General features: G+C 39.5%; 1 pseudogene across 1 annotated transcript; it reads right to left on the reverse strand.

Annotated features, from left to right (window-relative positions):
• Positions 1–1,893: 1,893 nt before the first annotated feature.
• LOC104736978 (UDP-glycosyltransferase 79B8 pseudogene) lies at positions 1,894–3,959 on the reverse strand (annotated as a pseudogene). The gene has a single exon (XR_015578817.1). The product of XR_015578817.1 is annotated as a UDP-glycosyltransferase 79B8 pseudogene (transcript).
• Between the last annotated feature and the right edge of the window lie 9,238 nt (positions 3,960–13,197).

Genomic DNA, 13,197 nt, shown 5'->3' on the forward strand with positions numbered 1-13,197 from the left:
AAGAGAATTTTCGTACGATATAAATAATTAAATAAATATATACATATATGTTTTTTTGTTTACGATAATTATGGTTCACGATATACTTACATACTGTATATGTGCGGTCAAAAATTCCAAATATAGGCATATCTTAGTTTTTGGTCTATGACGTTACGTTGGGTTACACGCCTTAGTGATATTGGTCCCGTTGGTTACACGATTTATGTTTTACGGTTCACGACACATGTTGTGGTCCACGCTTTAATGGTTTTGGTCCACGCCACAGCGTTTGTCTCTGTGTTTTTGAATTATTATCCACATGCTAAGAAAGTTAGAATTCGTTTGTCTCAACGGCCAATCACGATGACCTGTTGTTGAAGTTTGAAGATGTTTAATATAAAAATATTTCCAAAATATTCAGAAGGAGAGATTCAGAAGGAAGCTACCTACTCTTTATTCGGTAAGGAGAGGTTCAGAATTCATCTTCATCACTCCTGCAGACATACACTAAAACATTAAAGCCGGTATGATCTATATATACGGTAAATTTTAGCAAGTAAAAAAAAGAACCGTTGTAAGCGGTCTGTTACATCCCAAGTGAAAATGTTTCAGATGAAAGCTCTAATAAATCTTGAGGTATGATCTACTTGGTCCAAGTGTTTTTAACACTTTAACTAATGCATATTGTTGGGTTTTCCAGGCCCAAACCAACTCTCCTATTAGTATAATATTGTCCGATTTGGGCCTAGGTGGCAAAGCCCGCATGAATTTCTTATTGGGCTCCTTCCCAAAAGACATCATACTAATTGGAGTTGGTCTTGCCTTGTATATTAAAAACTTATTTTCTAATCTTCAAATGTGGGACATTGTTTGTATCCTAACAAGCCTCCCCTCAAACTATGTACCACGATACTTTGAAGGATCCTTAATCATGTCATCTTTTTGAGAGATCCTCCCACATCGAGCACAAAGCCCACAACCACTCTCCTAGGTCCACTTTTCGACCTAGGCTCTGGTACCAATTGTTCGGTTTTCCAAGCCCAAGCCAACTCCCCTATTAGTATGATATTGTCCGCTTTGGGTCAAGGTGGCAAAGCCCGCACGGATTTTTGATTGGGCTCTTTCCCAAAAGGCTTCGTACTAATTGGAGTTGGTCTTGGCTTATATATTGGAAACTTATTTTCTAATCTTCAGATGTGGGACATTGGGACGTTGTTTGTATCCTAACGTATATATATATATATATATATATATATATATATTTTTTTTTTTTTTTTCTTGGATATAATTTCTGGTTTTATCTAATCAGCCCAAAGTTTAACCCAAAAGAAGAAAAATCTAATCAGTCTAATGAAGATGAAATCACTCATAATTAATCTTAAGAAGGCTTTTTTACCACGAGGATATAATCAATACCGAACTTGAAATTGGTGTTGACTTTCCATGAGAGTTGCAAGACACCGCAAATCCTACAGACATTGTGGTTGTTCTCTTGAAACGCCGAGTTTGTGAATATAATTCTTCGAGATTGGAAGATAAAATTTCATAACTCATAATATCATGTGTGGCCTACACTATAGATGATTGATAAATGATTTGCTTGACGCTTGACATAAGTGAGTTGGATGGATACAAAACGTTAAAACAACTTTTTAAAAAATAGTTTAGCTTATTAGTAAAATAAGGTAAACTTATTTAGAGTGCAAATGGTAGTATTAGTTGAAGATTTTGAAAGAGTTGAATGAACATTCATCTAGTTTTTACTTGTTGAGATGAAAGAGTCAACCCATTTACGTTCAAAATTTGAAAATAAACAAATGTGAGAGTTTTGCTATGTAAACTACATCATTAAAGCATATTATACTTTGAAAACTATTATTCTTAAAACAATATTTCTAAAAAGTAAGCATCTGAACCGAACTAAAATATTGATTTAATATCATTACCAACCTTCATCATAAAATATATGTTTGACTCAAGAAGAACTCTTGTCTCGCCAGTCGTACAAAGCATATAATTTCAGATCTAATAATGTTTCTGGACACTAATCAAATCAGCCAATGCCTCAACAAAGTTATCCACGTAACTAGAAAACAGTCCAGGACTAACAAGAATCTCCTTCAATTTGGCGTGGTTACTCCCCACTAGCTTCCCGAGGTCGCTCTCTTTATCCATAACAGACTTGATCGCATTTCTTAAGCTCTCCTTTGAAAACCACCCTATTTTTTCCCTGGACACTTCCACAGAGACCTCGAATTCCTCGGTCAACAACCTTGTGAAGAGAACTTGATCACTTAAAAATGGAATTAAAACCATTTGGCAATCAGTCATCAGGCACTCCCATATTGTTCCTGGACCGCAATGGTTCACAAAGCAGCCTACTGATGGATGAGACAATATCAAAGGCTGTTGCACCCATCCTCCCCAAACCACACCACGCCCCTTCACCCTCTCCTCGAACCCTTCGGGTAAACTTTCTTGGATTGTCGATGATCCTCTCGGTGGCTTTACCGCTACAAGAAACGGTAAACCTGTCAGCTCCATCCCTAAGCAGAGGTCTTGGAACTGATCCTTCTCAAGAACGATCTGGCTGCCAAGTGCACAAAACACTACTGAACCAGGTGGGAACCCGCTGAGAAAATGGCTCCAGTGTTCTTCTAGTGGTTTACTTGTGGCTGGTTCCGGGAGCATTGGACCAGTCAAGAGAACCTTCTTTTGGTATTGACGCGATATAAAGTCGCAGAATTTACCTTCGATTTCTTTGCATGTCCTCAGTGCAATTACATCACAGCTCTTAAAACCAGTAGTGAGCTGATTATAAAGTCTCTCGTAGAAGATCGACCTGGTTACTAAGGCATGAGCATCGTTTTCACGGAACAATACCTTCGTTGAAGGATAACCCGGTGGGTGAACACCTGGTGCACCAGGGTCATGTAAACGAGCTATAACTGTCGCAGATACTATCATGTAACTCACACTCTTGATCTTATGCTCTTTAGCCAATTCTGGAATCCAGTGAGCAAAATCGAAGAAGATAAAATCCGGTCTCAAAGCACGAACCGCAGCTTCAACCTGACTGCGAGTGAGATCTAAGGCTTCGGACAATAAATTATCCTCCGAGATTGAGATATCCGAGGTTGTCTCGGCACCAAGAGGGAGGCCATTGACATGAGTGACTGTGAGAGGGTGAAAGAAAATACTGTCTGGGAACAGGTTGTGATGTTCCACCTGCTTTTGAGCTTTCTTAGGTAGCAAGAATGTAACACGGTGACCTTTCTCAGCTAGTTTGTTTGCAAGATGAAGAAAAGGAATCATATGACCAAAAGCAAACCATGGGAACATAAATGCATGGAATTTCGAATCCATTTCGTTTCCTCAAATTGTAAAAAGAAACAAAACAAAACAACTAAACGAAGTATTCAAGAATTCAAAAACAAGTATATGCTTCTTTTTTATCTTCGTCTCTTACTCTGATTGTTGTGCAGTGAAACACCCTTATATGAAACTGGAGACTGGTTTGGTGGATTAAAGTATTTAGTGAAAAGTTAGTGGATTACAGAAACACATGTGTAGAAGAAAAACAATTGGTTAATTAAGAAGAACACTACAAAAACTAAGTCACAAGATCACTACTCGAGAAGAGAGCCAATAATTCACTACAAAAATAAACAAGTCACAAGAGAGAAGCAAGAAGAACAGGTGTCAAAAGGAAACAATAGCTAATTAAGAAGGACACAACAAAAAACATGTCACAAGACAAAGACAGCGAAGAAGAACATTACAAAAATCAATCACAACGGATCCAACAATAATTAAGAATTACTTCTTTGTTTTTCTTTTCTTTGGCCACTTGCTTTGATTCTTCTTCATTGAAATAGGACAGATTAGGGGAATCAGGAAAACATTAGGTGAACTTTGACTGAATTGAATCATATGACCAAAAGCAAACCACGGGAACATAAAAGCATGGAACTTTGATTCCATTTCGTTTCCCAAATTGTAAAAACACAAAACAGCTTAGTGGACTACAGAAGCACACACGTGTCAGAAGAAAACAAAATATCTAACTAATAAGAATACTACAAAAACAATTAAGAAGAGAGCCAATAATTCACTAAAGACAAACAAGTCAGTCACAAAGAGAGCCACAGAAGAACGGGTGTCCGAAGAAAAGAAGGGCTAATTAAGAAAAACAAAACATGTCACAAGAGAAGATAGCAAAGAACAACATTACAAAAATCAGTCACAGTACACTGCAACAAATATGAATTGATAGCAGATTATAATAGCACAATTATTATAACCGCTACTAAAAGTAAAATGAGAGTTTGTCAAATAGACTCATAGCGGAATGAGTATGACCAAACTTGCTTGTTTCTAGATGAAAAGCAAGTATGTGACTCAAATGTAACATACCCAAATTTAGTTGCAGCATCAAGTCAATAAATTACAAGATGCTCTTGCGAAACTGAATAGTCCTGTAAGTCTGTGTCATTATATTAATGGTCTAAGAAAAATGGTAACTAATTATATTTCTTCTCATTTTACAGCGTCAATTTTCGAAAGTTGGTGAACATTCAGCACCAAGAGTAAGCGTTAATGTATAATGACATTTGTTGATGTTTGATATTGAAAAGTTAACAGATTCTAACTATTATTTTCAATAATATTTGTAGAGTGTAAACCAAAAACCGCAGCCTAAGTGCATTCTGTATGATTGGTCTGGATCTAAATTCAAAGTAGCTGAGGGTCGTATTCTGTCTTTTGATCACATAGACTTCATCAACAATGTACCGTTGGGACCTAATTCAGTGAAGGTGTTGGTTGAGACGGCTTTTGAAGGAGTTGCATTTTTTTGGAGACCTGCGCCAAATATGTTTAGTATTGGTGAAGATGTAGGAGAAACTATCTATTGAGCAGGATTTAGAACCATAAGACATTTCGCCTAAGGTAACGTTTTCTTAATCTGATTGATTGTACTTAGGAATTTGATCTCTACGTTTTAGTGTTCTTAAATCTAGTAATATTTTTCTATATTGGACTTATTTTGTTTAGCAAAGCCCAAATACAACTTCCATGAACAAGTGCAAACTTCTACATTGGCTATCAAATGATGATAAACCTGTTACTGAAGGCCGTTGGCAGACTAGTGATCCCAAAGCTTTGGTGAATGACCTTCCTCTTGGACCAAATGCCATTAAAGATTTTGTGGGTGCAATTAATGAACCTGATATATTTCTTTGGCGGTCAATCATAAAAACTCTCAAATCTTCATGACTCTTTGAAGTTGTTTGTAGCATGGCCATTCAAGAGAGTTTTATTCGAAGATTTAAGTATTGAGGCATCATCTACAACATCTCCTCGTACGCAGTCACAAGTACTCACTCCAGCAGCTCATGTGAAGAGTTCAAAACCACTTTCACAATCTCCTTCAAGTTCATCTCAGCGGGTAAATTTCAATGTTTTTGTTACTTATAGAATATGTTATGATCGTTAGCAGTGATGCCTTTGGTACCCCATACATATTATTTATACTATGCAGCATACTTCTCCAAAACGGATTGTCATGGAGTATCAGAAGTGCAGACTGCTGGACATTACATGTTAGAATAGGGTTGTTCCAGAAGGACGTTGGTTTTCAAACAACCCAGAGTAGTTAGTGCATTTTGTTCCCTTGGGTCATAATGTAGTCTGTGTGTGGATTGATGTAGTGAAGGTGCCTGATGCCAAGGTTTGGAGGCCTAATTTTGCTATTGATTGTATGGTGGATGCTATTGGTACCACTATAGCATGGTCTGAAGAAAAAATTGTCAACATTTGATGTCGAGTAAGAACCGTATGATTTTCTACTTTCGTTGTTGTGGCAAATGAGACTTGTGTTCTTTGTTTGGGATTTATGGAATTGAATTGTATGCTCATTGCTGGGAAATAACAATGTTTGATATTTTCTATTATGGAATACAATTTCAGCTTCATCACAGGATTTTATACTTTTAAATTGTAACTTCATGTGAATATGCTGTATAGGGAACAATTTATAGTAATCAGAAGAACAACCAAATTGATCGTTATAGCTGTACACTCACTTAGTAGCAAATAATAAAAGCTACAACTCAGATACAAATAGCTCAACACCAATGCTAAGAGAAATAATCAAATGGCATTAACATAGAGCTACTAAAAATTAAATCATAGCAAGAAAAGATTGCTACGTTTAACGTATATATAACAAGCAAAAAGTACTATTATATAATTAAATATAGCACGATATATGTGTTATTAATCACTGTAATATAACATTTTAAATATGCTATCATAGGATACCCTACGATAGCGACTGCCCAAAAACACTATCATATATAGTTACTCTATTATAACGTTACTTTTTATAGCATACATGAAAACGCTATAATAACCATATCATAACATTAATCATATGCTATTAATAACCATATTTGTTGTAGTGGTTGGAGGCAAAAATAATTAGATTTACTCCACACAAAAACCCACAAAATCATCAATATTGACAACTTTACATGCATCTTTTACACGTTTCTACGTTAACAAATATCAAATTTTCATAATTTGAAAATGTGGATTTGGACCATGTTGGAGACTTACAGATTTAACGGCGTGGATGACTAATTATTGTTTACTTCACAATTTTCTAATTAGTTAAAAGATACAATTTCTAAAACTAGCCACCTAAGGGGTTTTAATGTATAATATCATAAAATGGTTTATTTAATTATTTAGATAAATCATTTAATTTGATAACATAAAATCATTATTTATTTTATAACTAATTGTAAATGTGAAACATAATTGTAGTTATTTTCTATTATTAGTTTATGTGTAAATGTAGACATTTATACATTATTAGACGATTTATATATACATGTCCAAGATTCTTGTATAGTGTGTAAACTTTTTATAAAGACATGTGACTCATATATACCAGCAAAGGTATAATCAATTTGGCTTGAGAGAGAGACTACTACAAGATGTCTAAAATTGTGCAACTCTTTGCCTCTCTTAACATAGAAAATATAATGAAAAATTTGTTATAGTGTTGACATTTTTATGGATGTGGTTGTTTGCCTGTCGTTGGAGACATAAACCAGCGTCATCGATAAAATGTTGTTCGTTTGCATGTCGTTGATCCATCATTCTATCGCAACGACATAAGTTTCTAATTTAAATTTTATCTTTTTCAGATTAGAGTTTCTATTGTTGATAACTGCGACTAGATTATTTGAAGAAGTTTCATCTTATTTTCTATTGTGTAAGATGATGATTCATCTTCTCAACATTTTTTTCTTGATATCAAATTAAGAGTTCTTTCGCTTTTGCTATGCATCTCTGAGAATTCAAGTGAGTTCGGATTTATAATTGGTTTATATTTGTTAATGATTTGATTTCTATAAGTCATCAGGACATAAATTTCCAATCAAACACTTGATGGCTCCAGACTGGGCTGGGCTTCCATTTACTGTTGTTCAAGATGCCAAAAGCGGGAAATTGAAGAAAGACGACAAGGCAGGGCAAGAGGCCTTAAAAAAATATGTTTCGATCAGCTGAAGCATGTAGAAGAATTCGGTGGGATTCTCACTTCCATAAAGATGGAAGTCGATGATAGTATTGGAATGAGTTGGGAGATGTTTGTTCTATGCCCTCACTCTCTATCATTTGATTTTCTAGCTATTTGATGTTTAATTGCTTTGTATTTAGTGTGTGCAGGGTGTGAAGCCTTTACCAAATGATATAACTGATGCACATTCTCACTTATACTATATGTGATCATTTCCATCTTCTGTTTCTCAACCTTCATGCATCATCCAGGTTCATTTTTTGTTCCTAGATTATATCACATGATTCTAGTAACCTATACTCCTCTGGTGATATAAGTTGCAAAGTGCATCTATGACATCAATGTATGAGATAAGCTAGAACAACCTGGTTCAAGTATGAGTTGTGTAAATTTTTTTGACAAATTTAACTTGTCTTCCGTGTTGGGAGTTGGTTCTCAGCTCCATCATGAGGCCCGGCCCATGAGATCAGTAAAATCCCAAGGGAAAAGGAGCATGTTCCTAGAGTGTCGATAAGGTATTTTGGTTATTTCAATGGACAAACCGATACAATGTCTTATAAATACTGATGTACGACACCGCAAAAGGGGATCGAGAAAAAAGGGAAGAAACGGTTAGAGAAATAACAAGCAATTGATGGCTGACTCGTCGATTAGATAAATTGGACGAACCATTCGAGGTCGTTCATCTTTCAATAGCATACAACTCTCGTCGTGTCTAACTCTTCTAGTTAAGCTTTCTAACCTGATTTTTACGAGCCTCGGCTTATATTTATAAAGAGAATTTTGATACCTCTTTCCACCAAACAAATCTCTAATTGTGACCGATTTGGACATCAACATTCCGCATTCTCACTTGTTCTATATGCGATCTTTTCCATACTTTTTGTCAACCTTCATGCATCACCTAAGGCTAAGCAATGATTTTGTTTCTTCTGTAGGTCACTGTTCTTGGAACTTCAGGACTCTCAGGGTCTTACGTGGAGCAAAGGGCATAAAACTGAAAGAGAAGATCTTAAATACGTACAAAATTGTTATGTTTTTTTTTTTTTTTTTTTTTTTTGCGTTATTGTCTTAACACATAATAAAGGTCAATCCGACCAAAAGGCATATAAAGGTGAGTTTGTTCATTGTTTCCCCCTAATGAAGTTTTTCAAATTTAGAGCTCTAACAGCAATTACAAATTAAACTAACAGCTCCAACGATTTTAACAGGCCTTTGTGTTCATTTGTTGCTGTTTCCGTACATAGAAACATGTACCTTAAAGATCTTTGTTTGTGACTTTGTGTAATATATATTAGTTCAAGAACTAAGAGAATACATCCCCAAGATAAACTTACCTTTCTTTGGTTCTTAGGATTGTGGCCCCAATATTTTATATGTCGGTTCTGATGGTAAGTGTACATGTATGGCGGCATATTGGTGCAACAAATGGTGATGGACCCCTTCAAGATTATTATCGACGTAATTTCTCGCCTACACCCATCCTTTTTAGAGCACGCTGTCACTTGTACGTGTTCTAAACATCACTGTTCATACTTTTAAATCAACATTGAACTAATTCAATGCTTCCAAAACAAAATTCCCATTGAAAATAAAATCCTAGTAACTCACATTTCCCCCTTATCGTAAAGAAGCTTTAATTGAGTTTCACACATCGTTAATTGAATGTTGAGCTATCAAAAGTTGAGCCATACACTTGGAAGGGGACCATATAAAATGCTCTGGTTCCTGGTGTAACGACCGACTCTCTCGGAACCGGCGGTACGTGAGATGGTACGTACGCAGTACGTGAGACGGTACGTATGCGGTACGTGAGACGGTACGTACGCAGTACATACGCGGTGCGTGAGACGGTACGTATGCAGTACGTGAGATGGTACGTACGCGGTACGTGAGATGGTACGTACGCGATACGCGAGAAGTGCCGAGAGCGGTACGTCAACCAGTGCCGAGAAGTGCTGAGAGCGGAACGGCAATCTGTGCCGAGAAGTGCCAAGAGCGGTACGGCAATCTGTGCCAATAGAGATCGAAAGGTACGAACCTGGGACAAGAATAGGATGAATCATGGCCCGAAAAGGACGATGGTCATGAATCGATAGTCGATGGGACTTGGAGAGAATGGAGAGTTCGAGACTACTGAAGTAGTGAACAGATGTTTGAACTGAAGAAAAGGAAGTCCTTGTCTTACCTTGTAGATGATGCAGGCATGCAAGTTTCTGGATTAAAATGGGAAGATCTCGGTATTAAGTCTAAGTGACAGTCCGAGTGATAGTGGGAGTGAAAGTCCTAGTGATGGTGATAGTGATAGTGAGAGTGATAGTGAAGTAGGACTATCCGGAAATGGTCGCATCAGTGAATGATGGATTGGGCCGATGGACGAGGATGGATCAATTAGATTATGTGCCGATGGGTGGCCCGGGGAAGGAAACCCGAGAGAAATGGAAACTCGAGGAAAAGGAAAAATTAGTAGGATAAGGATAGATGCGAAAAATATGGAAGTTGGGGAACGATAGGGTTTATCGTTTTGGGGCAACTGAAGGCGGTTTAGTCGATCCTATATAAAGGATGGAACCCTTAGAGAAATTCTCTAGCATTCGCATAAGACCTTTTGAGCAGCCGCAAGAGAAAGAGAGAGAGAAAAGAGTTTCCATCGAGTTTGGCCGAGTTTTCCCTAAGTGTAGATCGAGAAAAGTACGATAAGTCTTCTTCCACCTTGATCCGTCGATAGTATATGGTTCATACATCGATGATTAACGATGTAGATCTGTCCATGTAGAGGCGGGTATCGGAATTGGGCATAGGAACCAAGAGTTTAACACTGTAGGTCAAAACCGAAGGTGAGTGCGTGACTGTGGCCGAGTTCTGTGGTCGATCTCTTCACCGATGGTTATTTAGTCTTCATTGCTTGCTTGTCTTGTTAATGTTTTTATTGCAATAATGGGAAGTTGGTCTAAACGATTTGGACAGCTATCCCATGGTTCTTCGACATGCATGACTTGATTAAACTAACCTATGTTGGATTGAGATTATTGAACTGAGCCTAGTGAGACGGGATGACCGCTCCACTAAGCAAACTTGTTTGCTTACGCCTCCTTTTATGGACACAGTACTTTGGTGGGGGAGCAAACCCGATTGAGGCCAATGAATGTAGAAGTCGCCTTGAGAGGAGTTTTGACTCTGTGCGTTGTCCGATGGAGTATCGGAAGGACATCGCTACCCACTACCTGTTTGGAGAAGCCCATGCGTGGTGGACAGGCATGGTAAGCCATATGGCCAACCCAAATTTCTCTTGGGAGACTTTTCGTGGGATGTTCCTTGCGAAGTATTTTCCGCCGGAACCTCTTGATCGTCCTTAATCGGAGTTCTTGAACCTGAAACAAGAGAAGCGGACCATGCGAGAGTATGAGATCAAGTTCAACCGGCTCAAGAGGTATTGAGGATGAGCAAGTCCATATCCGTCGGTTCTTGCGGGGCATGAGAGTAGATTCAGAACTATAAGAGCCTTGCTGAGTTGGTGGAGAAGGCAGCCATGTTGGAGGATGGACTGGCCGAGGAATCTAAGCAACACTCCGGTGGAGTCACGGTGTAGCAGGCGCCGGTGACAAAAACTGAAACGGGTAATGGAACCAAGCAGACCACGAGTAAGGCTTCAGGCAGTGTACGTGTGTGTCTGACTTGCCGTAAGAGACACTCGGGACAGTGCCGACGCCATTTCGGACGAAAGGACCACATGGCCAGCAACTTTCTGCACAAAGGAAACGACACACGAGTGTGCTACCAATGTGGACAGGCAGGGCACATCCGCCCAAACTGTCCGCAATTGGAAACGCAAGGGCAAAAACAGGTCAGCGACGTGTTGCCGTTGCCGCCACCGCCGAAATGGCGGGCAATTATGCCTCAGGTGTACTCGATCACGGACGGGCAGGTGGAAGCGAGCACTTCACGGCAGATCACTGGTAAGTTGTAATACTCACCTTAGTGGAATTTTTGCGTGCACATTGCGTGTGTGTGTGTCTTGTGTGTGGTTAAGTTCTTAGCAAGCAGCATTGTGTAGGGACCTTACTTATGGGCAGTGTGGAAACACATATTATGTTCGACACCGGGGCTACGCATTGTTTTGTGAGTCCGAGTATGATTGGTAAGGGCGGATTCCGGAAGGAGTCCGGAGACAATTTCGGATGGGTACAAGCAGCGGGCGGCCAAGTGATGATGACGTACGGAGTAGTGCGGAACATTTCGGTCATGGTGTGTGGTATGGATATGCCAGCGGACTTAGTCATATGTCGGGTGAAGGCACACTTGGACTGCCACCGCGGGCGAGTACTGTTTGAGACGGTTAAGGGAATGGTCGAATATTAGGGCATCAGGCCATTACCGGGAATTCTGTTAGTCTCGGCAGCTCAAGCCGAATAGTTAATCAGTAATGGGTGTGAAGCGTACCTAGCTTCGATCATGATAGAAATAAGTGGGTACGGGTACAGGGTTGCAAGATATACCGGTGGTACGAGAATATGAGAGGCTGTTCGGACCCCTGTCCGGACTACCACCAGCACAGTCGGATCCATTCACCATCGATCTGGGACCCGGACTACCAACGCCCCCGCCGCATTCATGAAACTTATGAATAATGTGTTCCGAGAATACTTGGACGAGTTTGTGATTGTGTTCATAGAAGACATCTTGGTTTACTCGAAGAATGAAGTGGAGCATGCCGCACACTTGAGAAAAGTACTAGAAAGGTTGAAGGAGCAGAAATTATTCGCCAAGCTTAGTAAGAGCAGTTTTTGCAAAAGGGAGATAGGGTTCTTAGGACATGTGCTATCGGACAATGGAGTGTCCGTGGACCAGGAGTAGATTCGGTCCATAGCAAAATTGCCTAGACTGCAAAACGCCTCGGAGATCCGAAGTTCCCTAGGATTGGCCGGCTACTATTGGCGGTTTGTCAAAGGTTTTGCGAGTATGGCACAACCGCTGACCCAACTAATGGGAAAGAATGGAAAGCCGAGTGTGAACAGAGTTTTTCAAAGCTCAAGGCCGTATTTTGTTTACACGGACGCATCTGGTCGAGGGTTAGGGTGCGTACTAATGCAGAAAGGGAAGGTAATCGCTTATGCCTCTTGACAACTAAGGCAGCATGAAGTGAGTTATCCGACCCATGACTTGGAGATGGCAGTCGTAGTATTTGCACTAAAGATTTCGCGGTCCTACTTGTACGGTGGGAAGGTGAAAATATACATGGATCACAAGAGTTTGCAATACATCTTTACTCAGTCAGAATTGAACCTACGACAGCAAAGATGGATGGAGTTAGTCGCGGACTACGACTTGGAAATCAGTTACCATCCGGGTAAGGCCAATTTAGTGGTGGACGCCTTAAGCAGAAGAGGGTCGGCCATTAATGTCGAGAGAGACGTGGAGAACCTGGTTGGTATGATCAGAACCTTGCGGTTGAATGTGTTGACGGAGCAGTCGGCACCGTTAGGCCTTGGAGCCGCGGATCAAGCAGATTTGTTGACTAGGGTGCGAGTGGCACAAGAGAAGGACGCAGATTTGATATGGATGTCCAAAGCAGACGGAACCGAGTACGGGACATCGAACAACGGTACCATTTTGCTTAAGGGTCG

The sequence above is a fragment of the Camelina sativa genome, chromosome 13, assembly GCF_030686135.1.
Source record: "Camelina sativa cultivar CO46 ecotype springtype chromosome 13, ASM3068613v1".
Lineage (NCBI taxonomy): Eukaryota > Viridiplantae > Streptophyta > Magnoliopsida > Brassicales > Brassicaceae > Camelina > Camelina sativa.